General features: G+C 41.4%; 1 pseudogene; it reads left to right on the forward strand.

Annotated features, from left to right (window-relative positions):
- Positions 1-1,417: 1,417 nt before the first annotated feature.
- LOC115067900 lies at positions 1,418-4,200 on the forward strand (annotated as a pseudogene).
- Positions 4,201-5,462: the final 1,262 nt, after the last annotated feature.

Here is a 5,462-nt window from a genome sequence, read left to right on the forward strand (position 1 = left end):
TCTTGGTAGAATTTTACGTGGTTACTTTTCCTCTAGATAATCATATCTAACAACAATGTGGATTGATATCTTTATGACCATAATTCAAATTAGCTTTGCCAAAACTTTTAATGATAAAGACTTGTGATGTTCCTATATAAAGTAGTTCATGCTCTTTTTTTAAAGAAAAAATATTTATTTTTATTTTATGTGTATTAGTGTACTCCCTGCATGTATGTAAGTGCACCTGTATTGTGCAATGACTGCAGAAGTCAGAAGAGGGTGTCGGGTTCCCCTGGAACTGGAGTTACAGATGGTTGTTAGCTACCATAAGGGTGCTGGGAATTGAACCTGGGTCCTCTGCAAGAGCAGCCAGTGGTCTTAACCACTGGGCTGTTCCTCCTGCCCCATAGTTCATGCTCTTTAAGACTTTATTCATGCTGAACAGTTTAGGGTAAATCTTCAGGGCTTATGCTTTTGAGAGCTCCTAGGGTATTGATTCAGCCCCCGAGTTTGTATGCCTGTGGAGGGCCCTGGTCCCACCTTCCTTAGTCACCTCTTTCCCTAGAACAAAGCCCTGGCCCAGGACCCCTCCTTAGCATAAAGGATCTCTTCTTACTTTCTCAGCAGCAATGTAGCACCGAGCCCAGTCAGTGTAGAAACCATCACAAGCTTGGGTGCTTGTGTGAACATCACAAGCTGTAATAAGCCTAGGTTACTGTTGTAAACAACAGCCCTTTGATCATGAGTGTGTTAGCTTGTAAGGTAAAAATTAAATTTTAGAAACAATTGGGGAAAAAATAGGGGGGAGGCGCTATATGTGTTATCTGATTTTATCTTTCAATTTTTAATTTATTTGTACTTTCTGTATATAAGAGTTTTGCCTGTATGTAAGTGCACCACATACATGCAATGCCAGAGGAGGCTAGAAGAGGGTGTTGGATCCCCTGGAACTGGAGTACAAATACTTCTCAGCCACCGCATGGGTGCTGGGAACCAAACCATATCCTCTGCAAAAGCATCCAGTATTCTTAACCACTGAACCATTTCTCCAGCCCCATGTATGTTATTGTGATGGGGAAATTTTCAAAAATTTTCCCTGGTCTTAGCAAACAATGTTTAGCACTATATATGAAAAACTCTTTTTGTATAGGACAAAATAAATTCACATGTTTCTAATGTGAAGTACACTCTGCCCAGCTGGTTTGGCTGAGACATGCTGAGAATTCAAGTGTGAGCTAAGCGTAGAGAAAGATGGCTGTGCCCTTTTCCCTGCAGGAGCTGCAAGTGCACTGTGCTGAGGGTCAGGCCCTGCTAAACTCAGTGCTGCACACCAGGGAGGATGTGATCCCGTCCAGCATCCCCCAGGCAGAAGACCGGGCACTGGAGTCACTCCGACAGGACTGGCAGACCTACCAACACAGCTTGTTGGAGACCTGGAGCCAGTTCAACAATGTCGTGAACAAGCTGAGGCTGGTGGAGCACAAGTTCCAGCAAGTGGATGAGTGGCTCAAAAAATGCAGGAGAAAGTCAGTCTCAGGACTGAATGTCAGTCTAACTGAGCCACCAAGGAGATGCAGTTACTTCAGATGAAGGTACAACTCCTGGAAATTCTCCATCCTTATCAAAGTTATCTTGCATAATTCATTCATGAAAACATTTAGTAACTGTCTGTCTGGGGTGCTCATTTTGTAATTCTCTCTCTCTCTCTCTCTCTCTCTCTCTCTCTCTCTCTGTCTCTGTCTCTATCTCTCTCCCCTTACCTCAAAAATTATAATAAATGAAAGTGTTCACTCTTCTTATAGCAGTTATTTATAGATTCATCTTTGATAAGCTATAGTTTAGTAATGGACCAGTGACATGGCTCACAGGTGGGAGCACTTCTCTATAAGTCTGATGGCCTGAGTTCAATCCCTAGAACCCATGGTGGAAGGAGAAAACCAACTCCATAAGGTTGTCCTCTGACCTCCACCTATGTGCCATGGCATGTGTATGCCTAGATACACATACATGAGTACAATCATGCATACATACATACATACATGCACATACCATATACACAGCGTCACATATACACTATTAATAACAAATAAAAATTAGAAGGTAGAATATAGCTTGGTGGAAATACTTTGGAATTCTCTCCCATGCCCATTACTTTGCTTTATAAATATATATAAATAATATTGCAGTCTTATAAGCTTATAGCTATCATATGAAAGTATTCTAATGTGGTCTCTTAAATTAATAATTCCTAACTAGTTTCACTCTGATTTTTGTGTAATTTCTATGCATATATCCAAAACAATTGGAGAATTTTTTCATTATCCATTTCATTCATTTTCATTATTCATTTCATTTCATTATTCATTTAAAATTGATCAAAATAAAAGAGAAGATGTGAAGCGTGTATAGCACTTTGTGTGTGTGTCTTGGGGGTAGTTGGGACTGGGTCTTCCTGTAGCGCCAGCTGGCCTGGAACTTGATTTGTAGACCATGCTTGCCTGTATCTTACACATCTCCTCCTGCCTCTCCCTCCCCAGTGCTGGAGTTACAGGTGTGTGCCACCACACCCAGCTCTATGGCACATTTTTAAAATAAAAATATTTCAACCAAAGTACAATATATAGAAAAGTACCCAACTCATAAGTATACAATTGTTATCATATTGTAATGCAATCTTTCACAAAGCTTATATTTGATACACCTTCCAAATTGCATCTCAGAATAAACATAGTTCTAAACTCATGCTGAAATCATGTTCTCTTAAGAAGACACAAACACTATTTGTTTTATTCAAGGATGCCTAAGATTGAGGTTTTCCTTTTGGTTCTTACATCATTTCAGAAGTGGCATGAAGACCTGTCCGCACACAGAGATGAAGTGGAAGAAGTGGGAGCCAGAGCACAGGAGATCCTAGACGAGACCCGTGTGAACAGCAGGATGGGCTGCCAGGCCACCCAGCTGACCTCCCGGTACCAGGCCCTGCTGCTCCAAGTGCTGGTGAGCTATTCCCCCACTGTTCATGAGGGACAGCTGACATCATGAGTCTAAGTGGTCTTCCATCACCAATCTCCCTGAAGATGCCTCATGGTCCACTGAGGTCCCGGCCCCAGGCTTTTATTCATGGTTCAATTTTTCTCTTTGGTTTCATAGGAGCAAATAAAATTCTTGGAAGAGGAAATCCAGTGTTTGGAAGAAACTGAATTAGTCCTTAGCTCCTATTCTGATTGGTTTGGCTCCACTCATAAGAACTTCAAGAATGTGGCTACCAAAATTGATAAAGTAGATAAAGCAATGATGTGGAAAAAGTTGAAGACGTTGGAGGTAGGCATGCATCCTCCGGCTCCTCTCCAACCTCTCTTTCAGCTCTTTTGATCTCGTTCTGCTACATAGACCCTGGAAGCATGTGCGTTCTTCCTGATCCCAAGTGATTTATGGTCACATCATTGCTTTTAGTTCAAATACAGTTATAAACATGTAAGACCAAAGCTGCTTCTACTTACCTGTGATTGTTGTCATGTGAACGGCCTATATGCAGCTGTCCACCAGGTCTTACACTTAGATCTTAAAGCTGTTCTTAAACACATGGCCCAGTACCTTAAAGCACTGTAACCCAGATCTTTGGGAAGCTTTCTAAGGACAGAAACACATCAAGTTCTTTTTAAGTCTTTGATTTGCAAATGGTACGTTGATCAAGACTTGTAGTCTCTATTGAGTTAAGGAAAAGAGGGTTTCAGATTCCTTGATGGGTCAGGCCTAGAGATAAATTTTAAAAACGTCTAAGAAGATATAAGTTGTCTCAAATTAAACCTAAAAGCCTCTCTTTGAGGAATAAGAGTCACTATTTTTGTTTATCAGTCATTTTCTTTCTCAGATTTTGTTAAAAGTCATGGAGAAGGGCCACAGTTTGCCGAAGTCAGCCAGAGAAAAAGGCGAGCGGGCCATGAAATTCTTGGAGGAAAGTGAGGCTGAGATTCTTAGGAAGGAGATCCATGACCACACGGAGCAGCTGAAAGACCTGACCAGCACTGTCCGGAAGGAGCACTTGACCCTGGAGAAAGGCCTTCACTTAGCCATGGAGTTCTCAGATAAATGCAAAGCCGGTGGATAGTAGAATACCAGGAAATCTTGCATGCTCCTGAAGAGCCCAAGATGGAGCTATATGAGAAAAAAGCACAGTTATCTAAATACAAGGTAGTGCCTTAGTACCAGCTCGCAGATGTGTGTGGGAACCAGGCAGGGATTAAATGAAAGAGATGATTCCTGGATTGTGTCATGCACGTGGGTACTGAAAATTACCCCGTAAGTCTTTTTGCTGCTGATCTGTGTAGACTGATTTAGCTATGCACACTGTATTATTTTTCCTTTCAGGGACTGATAACCAAAAGTTGATATAATCAGTCAATGGACACCTTTTCTTACAATGTGGTCCAGGTATTCGCATCCTTGCAAGGATGTCCATCCCATGGCCTGGGCACCTCAAGTGGCTGAGGTTAGCTATGAGTGCAACCTACCACTAAATCAGAAAGTTACTTAAAACATTATGAGGATTTTTTTGCAAACTTCTTTCTGGTACTTGACTGCATAGTTCTCATATGTAAACTCTGTAGATGACAACATACCTGTCCCATATAGAGGCTTCTGTTTGTTTATTGGTACCCAAGGCCTGAAATCTGACTTGTAGATTGAAATGAAATTGAAGATTTGAGATTGAAAATGAAGTATCACAGCTTAAAGACAACTTCCAGTTGACTAATTGTGTATAAACACCAGAGAACTCACTTTCTGAAGGATAGTAATACATGATACAGATATAGAAGACGTACAAAGATGGAGATAGAGATTTCACCTAAGTTTCAAAACAATTATCAATGCTGCCTTCCACTCATGTGATGTTTTGCCCATATGAATGGCCTACACATTGCTGCCCGAGGTCTTATATAAGGAAATTTTGGCTTGAGAGAGAAAAAAATATTGATGTCAAATACATGGCCAAGTACTCTGACATAGTTATGTATCATCTGTATTTGAAATGGGCCTGAAGGAGGTATGTCAATCTTTAAGAATGACCATGTGCTGCTCACCCCAAAGCTGCTTCTCCAGAGGCTTGTGCAAGCATCTCTAGCTGCCATGTCTGTGTCCATGGCCTCCCTGCCAGGCCTGGCAGCTTGTCATTGAGGATGCACCCATGAAAATGACCTTTTATCCCACCACAACTCCCATCAAGTTCCTCATCTGTTTAAGTAGTACCTTTAGTGTCTCAGCATCTTTGCAGTTGGAATTTGCTTTCACCCTGCCATCTCTAACACAAACTGGAACTGATTTCATGACCTCAGATGGAAAGACAATGGCTTCTCTCCCTTTTCTGTTGACATTTGTTTGTCTCTGCCAAGAGCAATGAAGCTGGAGACTGAAGTATAAGCTGGATCCAGTTTAGCTAAATGGCATTTTCCCATACTGTCTTCTCTACTATGAAAGGCTGT

This window comes from Nannospalax galili, unplaced genomic scaffold (assembly GCF_000622305.1).
Source record: "Nannospalax galili isolate Female #2095 unplaced genomic scaffold, S.galili_v1.0 scaffold1087, whole genome shotgun sequence".
In the NCBI taxonomy this organism is placed as follows: Eukaryota; Metazoa; Chordata; class Mammalia; order Rodentia; family Spalacidae; genus Nannospalax; species Nannospalax galili.